Source organism: Neophocaena asiaeorientalis, unplaced genomic scaffold (assembly GCF_003031525.2).
Source record: "Neophocaena asiaeorientalis asiaeorientalis breed wild unplaced genomic scaffold, Neophocaena_asiaeorientalis_V1.1 scaffold29, whole genome shotgun sequence".
Taxonomy (NCBI): Eukaryota; Metazoa; Chordata; class Mammalia; order Artiodactyla; family Phocoenidae; genus Neophocaena; species Neophocaena asiaeorientalis.
The window spans coordinates 524,763-544,060 of NW_020174423.1; the positions used below are offsets into that span (position 1 = coordinate 524,763).

The 19,298-nt window shown below is 42.5% G+C and overlaps 1 pseudogene; it reads left to right on the forward strand.

The window, feature by feature from the left end:
• The first annotated feature begins 1,637 nt into the window (after positions 1-1,637).
• Positions 1,638-2,014, forward strand: LOC112407358 (protein yippee-like 5 pseudogene; annotated as a pseudogene).
• Positions 2,015-19,298: the final 17,284 nt, after the last annotated feature.

The following is a 19,298-nucleotide window of genomic DNA, read 5'->3' on the forward strand; positions in this document are numbered from 1 at the left end:
AACATAGTTCTGTGGAGTGGTAAGGATGAAAAGGGGGAAAACTCAGTGATGAGAAAAAAAAAACTTTATGAAAGAAAAAAAGAGAGGTTGTAAGTGAATTACTGTTAGCCTATTGTTTTTTCTCTTCTAGTTACTTTGGTTTGATTGCAGGCTTACAATATAAGACATGGTGGCATTTTTTTTCCATCAATGTTGCTCTTAGCATCAGGTCCCTCAGAAGCAGACACAGAGCACGTAGCCCCTTTCCACTGTCCTTCCAGAGCTAACATCCCACCTTAAGTCCAATGGGATATTCCAGTTATTTGTTATAATGGAATTTTGCCAAAAATTATACAAAATAATGTTTCGCATTCAAAAGATCTTAAGAGAAAATAGAGCTCTTCTGTCATCAGTCAGCCAGTGAATGGATTCTGCTGGGCTGGATGCACCATGAACACTCCTTTCTTTCTCTACATCTCCTTTCATTTTAATCCCTCTCTCCCCACTCTCCACCCCCAAGCTTATGCATTTCTTTGGAGAGGTGTTTGCTGGGCTAACTTTCACTGAAATGGTGATGATGTTAGAAATCAGAAGAAATGAGCCTTCCCGGTTTAGCCCCACTCCCCAGGCTTAATCATTTTGTCGTTGTTGCTAAGAAGTGTTGGGTGAACTATGGAAAACAATATGGATGTTCCTCAAAAAACTAAAAATAGAGTTGCCACACAATCCAGCAATCCCACTCTTAGGCATTTACCCAGACGAAACTATAATTTGAAAAGATACATGCACCTCTATGTTCACAGCAGCACAATTCACAATAGCCAATGGAAACAACCTAAATGTCCATTGACAGATGAATGGATAAAGAAGATGGGGTACATATATACAATGGAATACTACTCAGCCATAAAAAAGAATGAAATAATGCCATCTGCAGCAACATGGATGGACCTAGAGATTTTCATACTAAGTGAAGTAATTCAGAGAGAGAAAGACAAATACCATACGATAGCACATATATGTGGAATCTAAAATACAATGCAAATCAATGTATCTATGAAAAAAAACAGACTCACAGACATAGAGAACAGACTTGTGGTTGCCAAGGTAGGGGGGAGGGGAGGAAAAGAATAGGAGTTTGGGATTAACAGAGGCAAACTATTGTGTGCAGAATGGATAAACAACAAGATCCTACTTATAGCACAGGGAACTATATTCAATATTCTGTGACAAATCATAATGGAAAAGAATATGAAAAAGAATATATATATATGTTAAAAAAAAGAAGTGTTGGGTGAGTCAACTTTTATTTAGATGATGATGATGTTGGGGGTCAGAAAAAATTTAGGAAGTTCAAAGATAATGACAACTTGGTGACCGCTGTCTGCAGAGGTTTCTCTTCTCCACTTGCTGCTAACAATGCCATAGCATTCAGGCATCTTCTCTGGCGTGGGCAGGAGTTTTTACATGAATGGAGCCTTACACAGAGCTTCTTCTGGCAGAAATTTTATTATAACCAATTCAACGCATCTCTTTGCAACTTGCCACTCATGAAAGTAACAATGGCTTTGAGGCTTCATCTCAGCCGAAGACCGAAGAGCCGCTGGTGGCCTTGGATCTCGCAGCTGCTCGGGGTTTTTAGAACTTCAGCTATAAAAATGGGCAGGATTTTCCTTGATCATATTGGTGGTACCCATGTGTTTTCCTGTGCAAACTGAGATACAATCCCGACCAACCACTCAGAACTCATCTCCACTCAATTCACAGGTGCCACTGGCAGAGCATTTCTTTTTAACTACCTTTTAACAAGGTAGTTAACCTGCAGTACAGTGAAGTTCAAGACCGGGTCATGCTCACTGGCCGCCACATGGTTCGAGATGTGAGCTGCAAAAACTGCAATAGCAAACTGGGATGGATCCATGAGTTTGCCACTGAAGACACCCAGCGTTATAAGGAAGGCCGTGTGATCCTAGAAAGTGCTCTAGTTCGAGAAAGTGAGGGCTTTGGGGAGCATGCACCATCTGATAACTCTTGAAGAAAAAGAGATAAATCCATCTTTTTCCCAGGTCTTCTTCACTGAAAACAAAAGTCCACTTACATACATTGTCACCTTAGCATCAGTGTAAGATTCATGAACTGTGGAACAAGAGGTTGTGAGAATCTATAATGGAACTTTTCTTTCTTTCTCTTTCTTCCTTCCTTCCTTCCTTCCTTCCTCCCTTCCTTCCTCCCTTCCTTTCTTTCTTTTTTTAATTATCTATTTCCCATCCAACAGCAGTGTGTAGAGAGAATATTACGCAGATGTCGTTAATTTTTTTTCCCCCTATGTTTACATCTTGAGGCAGAACAGTCTATCTGCAGCTACATGGTGGGCTATGTGAGGAAAAAACCCTGGGCTATCAGAGTGAAAAAGTGTTTTATGTAAATTCTGAAAGGAAATTGTGTCAAGAGCATGGTTCTTAAATTAATTTGGGCTTCATTTTTTTTTTTTTTTTTTTGCGGTACGCGGGCCTCTCACTGTTGTGGCCTCTCCCGTTGCGGAGCACAGGCTCCGGACGCGCAGGCTCAGCGGCCATGGCTCACGGGCCCAGCTGCTCCGCGGCATGTGGGATCCTCCCATACCGGGGCACGAACCCGTGTCCCCTGCATCGGCAGGCGGACTCTCAACCACTGCGCCACCAGGGAAGCCCCTCGGGCTTCATTTAAAAACTTTTTTTTAACCCAGGTATTTCAGTTAATTTGCTAGCTTCAGAGAAGAGATTCGAATTTGTGACCAGTGCTAAAGGTTCAGTGTTAGTATGGTTTGTGCTGGCCATTGTGCCATATTCTTGTTGGAGATGAGCCCATTCTTCCTTGTCAGTCTTGATCCAAAGATGTCACCATTCCTAGTTATTTGTCACCACATAATTGGTGTTGATTGGAAACTTTTCCTGATATGGGGCAGAACTGCTTGGTTGTCTTTTCCATGTAAATTAAGCATAGTAACATAAACAAAGTAATAGTTGGATGTTAAAAAAAACAAAACAACAACAATGGCTTTGATATACAGACTGCATCTTTAACATCTTTAGTTTGAAGGGAGTTTACCTAGGCCTCAGACATGGAATCATCCTGCCCGGAGAGCACAGAAGGCTTTTCTTAGTGAATTGTGATATTCCACCCTTGCCCTTGCTGCCTGGTGACGTTGTGGATTAGAGCGGCTGGGCTTTCTGACCTGTACATCAATCTCAAGTTCCATTTTGGACACAGAGAAGAGAGGGCATGGGGGAGAGGGAGACTGAAGACTACAGAAATGGCCTCAACCAAGTTAATCACTAGTTTTTAAAGCTAATGAATTTTTTTCTCTAACTCTGTTTATCAGCAGGGTGTGTAACGTACTGCTTTCCTCCCCCTCAGGCCATGTCTCTCTCAGGGCTGATCACAATTCTTACGAGATGTGTTCACTTTATTTTTTTAAAATATTTATTTATTTTATTTATTTATTTTATTTATTTTCTTGGGTGCATCGGGTCTTAGTTGAGGCATGCGGGATCTTTTGTTGCAGCGCGAGGTCTCTTCATTGCGGCATTTGGGCTTCTCTCTAGTTGTGGCACACGGGCTCCAGGGCGCGTGGGCTCTATAGTTTGTGGCACACAGGCTCTCCTTGAGACGCGAGCTCAGTAGTTGTGGCGTGCGGACTTAGTTGCCCTGTGGCATGTGGAATCTTCGTTCCCTGACGAGGGATTGAACTCGCATCCCTTGCATTGGAAGGTGGATTCTTTACCACTGGACCACCAGGGAAGTCCTGAAATGTATTCACTTTAAATTTACCCATTTGCCTATCTTCTCTTCCAGGTAGCTATAAATTTCACGGCCTCGAACGGGGACCCCAGGAACAGCGCTTCCCTGACTACATCCACTCCTACCAACCCAACGAGCACTTGAAGGCCTTGGTGGCTGTGGTGGAGATTTGCCAAGACTCTGACAGGTATGAGACTCCCCATCTCTTTGGGTTCCCGTGGCCCCTGGCTAGCCCAGGGCAGAAGAATGGAAATGAAGTTATGCTGAGGCTCATGAGGGGACAGAATAAAGCCTGGCCCCAAATGTGTTATCCTCACCACACCTAGAGAAACTGAGCTCATGCCAAGCTCACGTTGGGCACCAAAAAAAATCCTTTCTTAGCTTTCTTCTCTTACTTGGCTGGCAGGACCACTGGATAGTGATTTTGGTTTCCCTTTTGTAAAATTTGAGTATGTGCCTCTCTACGCAAAGTTTGGTCCGTGGACCAGAAGCATAACGTCACCTAGGAGCTTAGAACGTCAAGCCCCACTTGAGAATCTGGATCAGCATCTGCATTGTAACAGCATTTCCAGATGGTTCTGTGCACTTGGGAGTTTGAGAAGCACCGGTTTATTAGGCACTCTTCTGCCTGATCCTCACATTAACCCTTCTGTAGTGAGTGTTGTTTAATAGAAGAGGAAAACTGTGCAAGGAGGTGCAGTGATCTGTGCCCTGTCCTACAGCCAGAGGCAGGATTTAAACCCAGAGCCAGCTCATTCCACAGAGTAAACTTGTAAAATTGTGGGGTTTCACTGACGTCAAAAGCTATTGGTAACTTTAGCAGAGGGTGTGTGTCTGCCTGTGTGCACGTGTGCCCACGTCATTGTGTGTGTGTTTGTATGTGCATATAGAGTAAGTCCCCTACATAAGAATGAGTTCTGTTCCAAGAGTGTGTTTGTAAGTCCAATTTGTTTGTAAGTCCAGCAAAGTTAGCCTAGGTGCCCAACTAACACAATCAGCTATATAGTACTGTACTGTAATAGGTTTATAAGACTTTCACACAAATAATACATAACAAGCACAAAAAATAAAGAAAACATTTTTAATCTTGCAGTAGAGTACCTTGAAAAGTACAGTAGTACCAGCTACGTCACCACTGCTTTTATGCTCACTTCAGGACATCCTGGGCTTGAAATAAAGATACTGTACTGTATTCTATACAGTACTGTACAGTAACGTACACAAAAGCACAGCTACTTGTAGAGGCTGCATGCACGTGACAATGTACGCCAGACACATGAATTAACTTATGTGATTGGACATGTGAACACACGTATCGGTATTATATTTATTTTTACTTGATGGTAAATATTGACCTTTACCACTAAGGGAATTCCCTGTAATAAACTATTTACATAAATTACATTAAACTGGATTTATTCTACCTTTCCAGTATTTCCAGATTGAGGTGAAGTCGTTCACATGTTTGATCAAGAAGGCTCTTTGAGGTCGAACCAGCGTAAATATAAATATGGGTAAATCTCAGTTGACTGACTGGTGTGATGGTAAAACAGGGCTAGGTGGTAATGAGCAGCAACTAATTGACCTGTTAAACCAGGAGAATAAAGAAAGTGACTCTGTCCTCCAGTTTCAGAGAGATTTCATGGAATGGCCTGATTTCTGTTCTTTCTAGTCTCATAATTGGTGAAAACCATATTAAAAACCTGATACCCAGGTACCATAGGAAGTGACACAGCCTAGTGAACAGAAAGTGCAGAGAAACCAACAGGACAGGTAATAGGAAAGTTGCCATCAGTGTCCTTCCCGCTAGTGAGTCTCTGGATTCGGCTTGGTCATTGCCAGTAACTCAAATAGGTGTGAGGCCAGTTGGGATGAATGAACAGGTCCAGTCAAATCAGATAGCTCTAAACACTAGGCCCCTACCAACACTTCCCCTCTTACTCATTTGGAACAAAGGGCAAAAATAGCATTTTAAATTACCTTGTTGAAATGATACTTATACTCAACCTTGAGATACTGTCTGTGAAGACAACTTGAATCTCAGCTCTGTTGTCTTCAGGCCCCAATTCAGAGAGGATTCTTAGAGAGGCTCAGGTCATATGGAGATTTCTACCAAGGAGGGAAAAGACAGACAGATTGCATCCCCGCTGTCAGAAACTCCTCCAAATGTCCCCAAGTCACCAACACAATAATTCTCTCCCTTCTCTTTATAACAAACACAATTTATGGAGGAGACTGTCCTTTCCCTGGTGTATGTTCTTGGCAGCTTTGTCATAAATTAACTGACCACATATGTATGGACTTATTCCTGGGCTCTCTGGTCTATTCCTCTGGCCCATGTGCCTCTTTTAGTGCCATTTCTACACTGTTTGGTTCCTGTAGTGCTGTAATATGGTTTCAAGTCAGTGAGTGAGTTTCCTCCAGCTGCTGTTCTCCTTTCTCAGGATCCCCTTGGCTGTTAGGGGTCTTTTGTGGTTCCATACACATGTCAGGATTGTTCAGTTTCTGTGAAAAATGCCTTTGGAATTTCGGTAGGAATGTCATTGAAGTGCATACCGTTTTGGGTAGAATGGACATTTTAGCACTACTAATTCTTTCCATCCAAAAGCACAGGATATCTTTCTATTTATTTGTGTCCTCAGTTTCTTCATCGATGTCTTAGGGTTTTCAGCGTGCAACTCTTTCACACTCTTGGGTTCAATTCATTCCCAGTTATTTGGTTCTTCTGACGTTATTGTAAATGAGATTGTTTTCTTAATTTCTCTCTCTGATGGTTCATTATTTGTATATAGAAACACAACTGATTTTAGTATATTGATTTTCTATCCTGCAGCTTTACTGAATTCATTTATTAGTTCTAATAGTTTCTTGGTGATTTGATGTACAAAACTGGAATTAGAAATCCCACTATTTCTACCACATCCAGGTCATCCACAACACCCAAGACATAGTGGCTACTATTATAATCTTCCCACAGTGCCCCTTAAAAACATGTGAAATCTTATAAGGGCAAATTGCATCATCACTTTGGTTGTGCAGGATCTGGGTAAAGCTTGGCCTCTATACAAAGTTTCATGTCTTCTCTACTTTTCTGTCCTTTTATTTTATTTTATTTTATTTTGCGGTACGCGGGCCCCTCACTGTTGCGGCCTCTCCTGTTGCGGAGCACAGGCTCCGGACGCGCAGGCTCAGCGGCCATGGCTCACGGGCCCAGCCGATCCGCGGCATGTGGGATCCTCCCGGACCGGGGCACGAACCCGTGTCCCCTGCATCGGCAGGCAGACCCTCAACCACTGCGCCACCAGGGAAGCCCCTGTCCTTTTATTGACATGATTGTTTTGAAATATAATTCATTTTCCAGTAATTTCAAATGTATAGAAAATTTTCAATAGCAGCACAAAGTACTCACATTTGGCACTTCACACAAAACACTCCAGTGTGTTTTACCCGAAACACAGATACACTCTCAGGGAACAAGCACTTAATTACCAAATGAGAACCATAACAATTTCTTGTAATAATCCAATCCACAGGGTCCACTTCAACTTTCACCATCTGCTCCAACTCTATGAAAATGTCTTTTTTCATTGTGATCCAGTTTTCTTTCTTTTTTTTTCCCCTCTGGAACCCTAACTGAGACTTTGCCTCATATTCAAAATCTTGATGGATTTAAAGTACAGGATGGGTATGTGACCTGGTGGCCCTTCCTGTATGGCTTCTTTCACTTAGGATCATCCATGTTTTAGCATGTATCAGTACTGCATTTTTTCCTTTGTGATTAAAAACACATAACATAACATTTACCATTTAAACCATTTTACGTATACAGTTCTGTGACATTCATTGCATCTACATCATTACAAAAATATCCTCACCATTCATCTCCCAAACGTTTTCATTTTCCCCAACTGAAACTGTATCCATTAAACACTACCTCTTCTCAGCTCCTGCAACCACATTCTTTCTGTCTTTGAATTTGACTCCTCTGGATACTTTATGTAAGTGGAATCAAATAATTTGTCCTTCTGTAACTAACTTATTTCAATTAGCATAGTAACTTCAAGGTTCATCCATGTTGTAGCATGTGTCAGAATTTCCTTAGTTTTCAAGGAAATAATATTTCCTTGAATAATATTTCCTTATGAATATACCACATTCCATTTACCCATTTATCCATCAATGGACACTTGGGTTGCTTCCACCTTTTGTTATTGTGAATGATGCTGCTATGAATATGAGTGTACAAATATCGGTTCCAGTCCCTGCTTTCAAATATTTTGAGTAAATACCCTGAAGTGGAATTGACAGATCATATGTTAACTCTGTGTTTAACTTTTTGAGGAGCTGCCATATTGTTTTCACAGTGATTGCGCCATTTTACTCTATTCATTTATATGTTAGAATAATATGGCAGTTCATGGATGTGCTGCATTTTGTTTATTTATTCACCTGTTGATTGACATTTTAATTGTTTCTACCTCTTAGCTATTGTAAACAGTGCTGCTATGAATATTCGTGTACAACTTTTTGTTTGAACACCTGTTTTTAATTCTCACTAGGAGTGGAGTTATTGAATCCTATCATACTTTACATTTATCTTTTTGAGGAAATGTCAAAGTACTGTGCACATAGATCGCATCATTTTACATTTCCACAAGCAATGTTTACACTTCCATTTGCTCTACATTGTTGCCAGTATTAGTTATTTTTTATTTTTCTTGACTATAACAATTCTAGTGTGTTTGAAGGTGTATTGAATTATGGTATGAATTTGCATATCCATCATGACTACTGATGTTTGACATCTTTTCCATTGTATGTTGACCATTTGTATGTCTTTTCTGAAGAGTCTGGTCAAGTCCTTTGTGCATTTTAAAAACTGAGTTCTTTGTGTTTTTGTTGTTGAGTTTCTTGATATGTTCTGGATAACAGACTCATTAGATATATAACGTGCAAATATTTTCTTCTGTTCTGTGGGCTGTCTTTTTACTTTCTGGATAGCAGTTTTGATGCAATAAATTTTTTAACTTTGAGGAAATCCAATATATCTATTTTTTCTTTCATTGCTTGTGCTTTGATGTCAGATCTAAGAAACCATTGCTAAATGCAAGGTCATGAAGATTTATTCCCTTGGTTTATTTGAGAGATTATAGAGTCATTCCTTGGTATCCACTTTGCTAGGATTAACGTCTGCTGTCAGAGTCAGTGTCAGGGCTTAGGTGTCAGGGTTTAAGATTATGGTCAGAGTTGGATAGTCAGGGTAGAGGGTAATGGTCAGGGTCAGGGATTAGAGCGGAGGTGTCAGGATCAAGGGTCTAGGGTTGTTAGGTTTAGGGCTATAGGTTAGGGTGTTAGGGTTATAGGTTAGAGTTAGGTTAAAGCATAACCTTCCCTCACTCCCCTTTTCCCTCTCCATCTTTCTGAGGCCTCCAGGAAGGACAGGACTAGTCCAGGGTCACACATGACTCAGAGACTTGAGCTGGACCAATGTTTCTTTGCCCCTCAATCCTGGGCATAGTTTTGTGTACTATCTGTGTACTATCTTCTTTGACCAGGTGTTTGTTCAGAGCTTTTCCTATTTTTAATGGGGTTGTTTGTGTTAGAGTTCTTTGTATGTTTTGAAACAAATCCTTTGTTAGACATGTGTTTGCAAATATTTTTCTCTCAGTTTGTGACTTTTGATTTTCTGAGTAAGGCCTTTCACAGAGTAGAAATCTTTAATTTTACAAAGTCCGTGGTATTCCTTGTTTTTCTTTGAGGATTGCCTTTTTGTGTTGTGTGTTAGAACTCAGAGCTCATGATGTACATAACCAAACCCAACCTCCTGTCAATTTTCCTCTGTCTTCTGTAATTTTGAATAGTTTTGCATTTAAGATTTGTCTATGAATAATTATGGGTGAATTTGGTGTAAGTTATAAACATTCATTTCATTCCATACGGTTTCCAATTAGTTGTTCCTTAAGTATTTTGGGAGAAATTATAGGATGCTGTCTCCATTTAGGTTTGAATTTCCACAGTTTAACAGATTCAGCAGTTCTGCCAGTAGGGGGCGCTGTCTCCAGTGACCTGTGAGGTAGGTACGGCCTGCACTTCCTGCACTGACCACAGGGGGGCCGAGACCGCCTCTCTGACCCACAGAGCATGCGCATTCCACTGAGGACGGCTCCGCGCAGCCGAGAAGAGTTGTGTCTCCTCAGGCATCGACTGGGCTTCGCCTTCAGATGCCCCGGGTCAGCATCTCTGCCGACAGGAGCTCAGTCTTCTTAGGACTCACCAGGATTTCGGCTTCAGGACAACTTGGGGCTGCGTCCATACTGACAGGAGCTGAGTTTCCTGACGACCCAGGTGAAGCCGAGAGGAAAAGGTGAGGAGAAGTGAGGAAAAGTGGGGAGAAGCTTCCCGTGTGCGACTGACTGTTGAGGGAAGTCCGTCTTCGTGCGACCCAGGAAGGGCTTGATGTGGAAAACTGGGTTTTTAGTCAGTTTTTTGTGCAGTGTAGATGGTGTCCAGTGTCGTTATGGAGCGTGTGGCATCCAGTTTTCCTAGCGCTGTTTATTGTGGGCACTGTCCTTCCCCTTGGTGTGTTCTTGGCCCCTTCGTAATAAATTAACCGACCCCAGCCATATGGGTTGAATACTGAGCTCTCTGTTCTGTTCCTCTGATCCGTGAGCCTGTTTTTGTGCCAATTCCACACTTTTCTGGTGACTGTAGCTCCATAATGTAGTGTGAAGTCGGGAGGAAGATGCCTCCAGCCTATTCTCCTTTCTCAGGGCTGCTTTGGCTCTTTGGGATCCTTTGTGGTTCCACGCAAATATTAGGATGATTTGCTCTATTTCTGTGAAAAATACCATTGGAATTTTGGTAGGGATTGCATTCACTGTGTACATTGCTTTGAGTAGAATGGACATTTTAACAATATTCTTCCATTCCACGAGAACGAGATACGGTTCCATTTATTTGTGTCTTTCAATTTATTCTTCAATGTCTTTAAGTTTTCAGTGTGCAAGCCTTTCACACCCTTGGTTAAATTTATTCCTAGGTATTTTGTTCTTTTTGATGCACTTGTAAATAGGGTTGGGTGTTTTTTTCATTTTCTGATTGGTGTTTGAAAGCAATTGATTTCTGTGTACTGATTTTGTAACTTTACTGAATTCATTTATTATTTCTAATAGTTTTTTGGTGGAATGATGCGGAAAATTGGAATTCAAAAATCCCACCTTTTCTTATCGTTTTTCTTGTGATTAGACTGGGCTTATGGGTTTTGAGGAGGTAGGTCACAGAGGTCAAGTGCATTCTCATCATTTTATGTCAACGGAACAGGCTCTCAAGGCAACTTATCACTGTTTATGTTAACTTTGGTCACGTGACTGAGGTCGTCAAAAGTCACAAACTGAGAGAAAAATATTTGTCAGTCTTCCCTGCTGTGAAGTTATTTTTCTCATGTCCATACTGTACGTCTTATTTAGGAAGAAGTCACTGTGTGGAACCCACACTTCAGAAGAGGGTTAGGGTTACTTCCTCGATGGATGCCTATGTGTCTACATCAATTATTTGGAATTGTTCTGTATAGGACATTCCTATTTAACCCAACTCATAAAAAGTGTTTGTAATTATTTATTTTACTAGTGTGGACACCTGAATAGTTATTTTATACTTGTGGTTATAATTCAACTGTACAGTATTTGGGTGCTTAGTTCATTCTTTTTTTTTTTTTTTTTTGTGGTACTTGGGCCTCTCACTGCCGTGTCTGTTTTGTGAAAAGTTCATTTGTATCATTTTTTAAGATTTCACATATAAGTGATATCATATGATATTTGTCTCTCTCTGTCCGACTGACTTCACTTAGTATGATAATGTTTAGGTCCATCCATGTTGCTACAAATGGCATTCTTTCTTTTTTTTTTTTTTTGCGGTACGCAGGCCTCTCACTGCCGTGGCCTCTCCCGTTGCGGAGCACAGGCTCCGGACGCGCAGGCCCAGCCGCTCCGCGGCACGCGGGATCCTCCCGGACCCCGGCACAAACCCGTGTCCCCTGCATCGGCAGGCGGACTCTTAACCACTGCGCCGCCAGGGAAGCCCCCATTATTATTATTATTATTTTTTCGCAGCACGCGGGCCTCTCAACGCCGCGGCCCCTCCCGCCGCGGAGCAGAGGTTCCGGACGCGCAGGCCCAGCGGCCATGGCTCACGGGCCCAGCCGCTCCGTGGCACGCGGGATCCTCCCGGACCGGGGCACGAACCCGCGCCCCTCGCATTGGCAGGCGGACTCCCAACCACTGTGCCACCGGGGAAGCCCCCCATTCTTTTTTATGGCTAATAGAAGGGTCATCTTCAAGGGCAAGATAGAAGTTTGCTGGGGAACTAAGCCCAGAATGAATCCAAGTCATATATCATTGTGAACTGGAGCTCTTCTTTGCCAGTGCGTGGAACTGGCATAACAGAATGCAGGGGTGTTCGTTATACTCTGGTGAAAAAATTGAAGATATACAAAAGGCAAAGTATATAGAACTATATGGAGAAGACTATTTCCATCTATGGGATCAAATCAATTTAGCAATTGTCTTTTCCTCTCAAACCATGAATGACGGCACTAGTTAAAGCTGTTGCTTGGTGACATGCCTACAGGTCCATGTGGCTGCTACCAACTTTAAAGGACTTCTTTTTTCTTCCTCCTCTTCAGCTGGTAAGGTTAATGTGTATTTAAGTGGAAGCCTTATATTTAAGCGGAAGCCAAAAGTATCACCTCAAAAATCGTCCCAAACACTCATACCTCATACTATTCTTCACAAATGAGCTGTATAATTTGTATGACCAATGATAGCCATTAAATAGAAAGGGACCTCAGACCTATTTTGATATTTCTGATGTTTGGAATGCCCTCCAAACATCAAACCAGACAGTCTGATTAATGTCCAACACTACAACTTAAATTGACAGATTGTTAAGTATTACAGGTTCTAATTGAATGTAAATATTCAGGATGACTTCCTAGAGCATCCTCAGCTTCTCCTTCATGGGACTTAATTATTCCTGTATACCTAGATGATGTTATTGACCCCTTACCCCTATGAGAAGGTCCTTCCTACACTCTAAATTGCCCTCCCCTCTCTAAGAGTAATGATGAATTTGCACTGAACCATATACACCTATTTCAGGCTTGTACACAATGGCATTCAGTTTACAGATGGGGAGTGTAGTGGGCATTTGTCATGTTTGCTTGCTCTGTGTTCATTCAGTTTTTTAAAAAAGCACCTGGTTTTCCTTGGGGAATCACTTGTTCCCCACTCTGAGTGCATGTGGTTTGAGTGGCTGAATCCACCTCCCTGCTGCCAACAGCCCCTCCTCTCTGCTCCATGGGCCACCATGTAATCCAAACCTTGACAGGCTGTATAATGTACGCCCTAGTCACAGAGATGACGCAGGCATGAGTACTTGCCACAGATGGCCCAATAGACTCAGTGTAGGGTTGTAAAGAGAAGCCTGCCTTCCCCAGGGATACTGGAATGTGAGCCTGAAACGGCTGATGGCCATTTCACCTCTGAGTGGGAGGAACCTGTTCCAATGAAATTACACAGAGGAAGCGGAGCCAAAGGACCGAGATTTAGAGAGACCAAGTCCTGATGTCAGCAGTGGAGTCACTGGAGACCCTGAAAATTTTGCTGTGGACTTTTGGTCATGTGTAGTAATAACTGAACCTTTCTTTAGGTAAATCAATTCAAGTTGTGCTCACTGAATCAATGAACAGATGAATGAATGAATGAACCTGGCCACACACCACAAAAACCAAGAGTACCTGCTCCTATCCCAATCAGTTTCTATGCCATGATCTTGTAGAACATTCTGCTACTGAACCACAGTACACCGTTCCCACATTGTAGCAGTCACTGTCAGTTGCCCACCCATCCACCGCCCCTCCTGCCCCTCTCCCTCCCATTCCTTGTTAACGGGACAGTCAGGTTTGAGCCTGCAGGAATAACTCATAATTGTCATAATCGATCTCCAGTATGTCTCAACAGACCACGTGTTAGAAGACTTCTAGGATCTCTGGTCCCCAGTCATTAAATGACAATAGCCATTGTTGATAACTAAAAATGCCCTCCCCTCCCCCACACTCCCCTACATTTTCAAACTCCTGTCACTCCTTTTTGCCAAATATTCACTTTCCCAAATTCTCTTGCAGTCCAGTGGTGACCACATGACCTGGCTAATAAGAAGTAAGGGGAGTAAAGTTCAACTAATAAAAAAATAAAATTCTGCCTTGTCCTGTTCTCTTTCTGCATTGAATAAAATGGTGTGGGATGTGATGTTTGCAATGCAGCAGCCATATTTAGACCCTGAGTGTATTCGCTTTCTAGGGCTGCTGTAACAACTTACCACAAACACAGTGACTTAAAACAACAGAAATTAATTTTCTCACTGTTCAGAGGCCAGAAGTCTTAAATCAAGTCCACAGGGTTGGTTCCTTCTAGAGGCTCTAAGGTAGAATCCATTGCATGCCTCTCACTTAGCTTCTGCTGGTTGTTGGCAATGCTTGGAGTTCTTTGGCTTGTAGGCACTTCACTCTAGTATCTGCCTCTATCGTCACAGCACCCGTGTCTGTGTTTCTCCTCCCCTTCTAAGGACACTTGTCATTGGATTTAGGGCCTATCCTAATCCAGGATGACCTTATCTAGAGATCCTTAACTTAATTGTATCTGCAAAGACTCTTTATCCAAATAGTCACCTTCATAGGTTCTGAGTGGACATACCTTTTGGGAGAGCACCATTTCACCTATCACAATGAGGTAAGCCATCTAGGATAGAAAGTCAACATGTGAGAATGCCAGAGAAGAAAGTTAGAAAGATTGGGGTTCGTGATGCTATCATCCACTCTGATGGTTTTTGAGCCACTCGTACAAGACTGGAATTTCTCACCTCAATTAATCAAGACGTTTTGGAATAAGAGCTAACAATTCTGGGCTTCCCTGGTGGTGCAGTGGTTGAGGGTCCGCCTGCCGATGCAGGGGACATGGGTTCGTGCCCCGGTCTGGGAGGATCCCACATGCTGCGGAGCAGCTGGGCCTGTGAGCCGTGGCCACTGAACCTGCGCGTCTGGAGCCTGTGCTCTGCAACGGGAGAGGCCACAGCAGTGAGAGCCCCGCGTACTGCAAAAAAAAAAAAAAAGGAGCTAACAATTCTTCCTCAGACACATATACTCGAGATTTCCCTGCAGTTCATTTGCTGCTTTTACTTAACAACCAATTTAGTGGAACCTGGCAAATCCAGCAATAAGACAGGGAAAGTCAATTTAATGTTAATGATCACTTTTTGTGGACTAGAGAGGATATAAGAAACAGGAAAAATGAGGGCACTGTATCATTGTGTTGCCTTGTTTTGACTGGAAATGCTTAATTTCAATTATTCATGGTAGAATTTTATAGGAAAGCGGCTAATATGCCCTGGGAAGCTGCATTAAGGGAAAACACAGGGAGCCAAATGGCAGCCTGTGAGCTCACAGTCCTCCACACAAAACCCCTCCCAGGGGTGAGATACAGAAAACTGGAAGGAAGAATTGAGTCCTTCTTGCAGTCAGGTAGCTAGCATTTTCTGTGTTAATCCTTTTAAAATTAGCCAAGTAGCACATATATTCTCTTTGTCTTTTTAATTTCTTTATATATGTCTTAAAATATGTAGAATTTTCTCCAGATGCATAAATGCGATCGTATGTGGTTCCTCTTTGTTTTTCTTTTCCTTTTATTATTAGCACCCCCTTCCCTCTCTTGTCTTCCCTTTACCACCAGGTTTCTACCCCTGACCTACTTGCTCCCAGAGCCCATGATTACAACCTGGTGTGTGTCCTTATCTTTCTCCGTCTACACACATACTGGGTGAAGCCATAGCCAGGCCTGCCCACTGAAAGCTCCTAAGTGGACATAAATGGTGAAGGCCGAGATCCTGCAAATGCAGGAAGTCACACAACCTGAGATTCAGGCACCGGAAAGGGGATCTCCCTCAGTGTGGACCAGCAAGTTTCAGCTCCCAGGCCCTGGGCAGTGAGCCTGGCAGACAGGGCTTGTGGAGGAGCAGGATCGCTGACTGATGTGTGTGTGGCATAAGCAGACACTGGCAGGCCTGTATGGGGGTAGAAAGCAGAAGCCCAGGAAGGCATCCTCCTCACCTGGCTGGAGCCCTCTGCAGGAAGAAAAGAAGGTGACCACAGAGAACTGCCCTCTTTCAGATGTTCCCTTTGTCTGGGCTGTTCTCATATACTTTTTAGGCTCAATGGAGCTTGTGAGTAGGACTAACAGTATTCGAGGGTTTCATTCTGCCATCTTTGAACCCAGTTCAGGTCTTCTCAGATTCAGGCATAAGGCCTAAATCAAGAGTATTTTTAAAATTAGCTTATATATTGAAAATTGGGTTAGAATATAATATGCGTTCTTCTGTATCTTCCCTTTTCTCGCTTAAGCAATTCCCTCCGATGCAACTGGCATGGCGCCCGTGCATCCTTCTGCTATTGCATAATATTCCATGGTGTGTGTATTCCATTCCTGTTCATGAGCATCCTCAGCATTTCCAGTTTTTCTTTTTTCTTTCTCTTCTTTTTTCTTTTTTTAATGGTTATCAAAATTTCTACAATAAACATTCTTGTACATCTGCCCTGAGGCACAAATGCTTTTATTGCCATGGAATGGATTCCCAAGAATGAAATTACTGCAACATGGTTGAACCTTGAAAACATCATGCTAAGTGAAAGAAGCCAGTCACGAAGGACCACATGTTGTACGATTCCATTTACATGAAATGTTCGAAATAGGCAAATCCAAGGAGACAGAAAATAGATTGTTGGTGGTTGGCTAGGGCCGGGTGGGAAGAGTGGTTGTAGGGAATTGGAGTGATTGCTAGTGAATGCAGGGCGGGCGGGGGTTCTTTTTGGAGTGATGAAAATGTTCTAAAATTGGTTGTGGTGATGCTTGCACAACTCTGGATATACTAAAAACCATGGCATGTGAATTATATCTCAGTAGAGTTATAGGAAAAGAATGAGATTACTGGGTCAAAATGTATATGTGTTTTTATTGTAATAGATGCCACCAGACTACTTTCCAAAAAAGGCAATATAGCTCTTCCCATTTCTGCCAGCCCTGAATGAGAACACCCTTTCCCCATATCCCCACCACCAATAGATTTTACACTTTTTTCCAGTTTCACCAATCTTGATATATAAAGTGATATCTCATTTTTACTTTAATTTGTATCTCCTGGCTACATTCTCATTATAAAAGTTTCAGTAATACTTCAGCATGCAAAGTGAAAAGTACAAGACCCCTTTCACCTCTCACATCTCCCCTGAAGTAACCCTCCTCAACAGTTAGTTGGGTTTCTAGGCGACTTTGAGTTGCTTTTAGTGCATTTATAAGCTAATTCACATAGACATATCATTTTATAATTGATAAATTGAATCACACTATAATGCTATTCTATGACAATTTTTTCATATAGCAGTATGTCTTAGAGACCTTTCCAAATTAGGATATATAGCTCTAACTTACTCTCTCTAGTGGCTAAATGAGATAGCATGGTGTGGAGAGTCCTAAAGGGTTGCTCCCTTATCCTACCTTATATCCCCAAACCTAGACATAACTGAGCTATTGAATTTATCAACTCTTAATTCTGCTGACCTCTTGACTTCTTATGCTATAGCACTTATTGCTTGAACCACTTTGAGTGAATTATTCTGTTACTTGGGGCCAAAAGCACCCTATCAAACAGCTCTGTATTTCCCACCTGCCTCCCACCCACCCCCACCTCAATTCTAAATTCCATGAGAGCAAAAACTGTGTTGTTCAAGTTCATCAGTTCTTGGCACAGTGCCTGGCACATAGGAGTTGCTCAACAAATATTTGCTGAATGGTGAACAAATAAGGCACTTTGAAATTGAAACTAAGGAAACAGCTGATTTGGGTTTGAGTATTGGGAAAGGCATCATCATCATCAACACCAGAGATGGATCCTGAAGGACAGGTGAGAGTCCATTTAGTAGGAAGTGGCATTTCAGTGCAGAAGGGAAAGTCTGAGTAAACCCTAGAGCTGTGAGAGTGGATGGCACAGTTCTGGCACCAGGAAGTAGGCTTATGTAAGTTGAAGAAATGGAAAAAGCGGGAGATGAGTTTGGGAATGTTGGCTCAGATGCCAGAGCCTATAGGAATGCCCTTCTAAAGAATTTGGATCTTCTTCTTCAATGGTTGGAAGTCATTGCAAAGTTCTGGGCAAGAAAATGGTGTGTCTGGATCAGCAATTCAGAAAGATCCATCTGGAAGCTATTTGGAGGATGGATTGGAGGTTGGCAAGCCTGGAGACAGGAAGACCAATTAGGAGATATATTTACCAGGTCCTTTTGTTGCAATTAGCAAAAACCCAGTTCACTTGGCTAAAGTGGAATGGATTATCTCACTGACCACAGGAAAGGCAGAGGTATTGTTGGGCTTTAGGAACACCTAGAACCTGGGTCTAGATCACTGCCAGGGCTCCCCAGCTTTGGGGCCAACTCTGATCTTCTCTGTGTATTGCCTTCAGTCTCTCAGGCTGACTCACTCTACATGACACATGGCTGCCCTCAGGTCCTGGGCCTCAGATCTCACACTCTCACTAGTACCAGAGAATGACTGCTTCTGTCCCAAGATCAAGTAACCAGGGAAGGAATGGCTCTTGCTGGCCAAGCTTGGGTCAGGTATTCATCCCTGGTCCAATCAAAAGAAGCCAAGATAACAATATCTCAAGGCAATGGCAGTTTCCCTTCATGATACATGGTCAGGGACTTCCCTGGTGGTCCAGTGGTTAAGACTCCCGCTTCCACTGCAGGGAGCATGGGTTTGATCCCTGGTTGGGGAACTAAGATCCTACATGGCGTGACCCCCTCAGAAAAAAATAAAAGATACATGGTCAGAGACGGGTAAGGAGAATTTCCCAGAAGAAGAGGAGCAGCTCTGGAGTCAGAAAAATAGTTGTTTATAACTATAATCTATTGTTATAGTGCAGGCAAAACGTGAGGAGCACCCAAACTAAGGAGCTCTGGGAGGGAGAAGAAAAGACAAATCCAGGAGACTTTTAAAATCCTCAGTTGCGGGCCTGTCCGTTCCTGGATCTAGGAGCCAGCTGTCTCATCGGTAACAGAAAGCTGGAGTCTCCTCTGGGCCTGCATCCCTGGTTTACTTTGTGCATCTTGGAGACTGGAGACCTCTTCTTCAGCTTTGCAGCCACTCTTCTTCCACTAGAGCCCAAGAAAGCGCAGAAAGCCCTGAGACGTAAAAAGGTGAGCTGCTTTCCCACGAGTCATTGCAAACTCAGCTAGGAAAATGGTGACTCAAAATAGAGTTTAAGGTAATTCAATAGTTTTATGCTTCAGAAAAATAAAGTTACAGTTCTTGTAACTTTAAGGACTGAGATTTGTTCCCACAACATTTGTGACACCAGAACCTGATACCAAATAGATGCTGATCAATTATTTGTTGAGTGATTGAGAAAAGAGTCCAGATGGGACCCCAAGGGGATATCAGTCA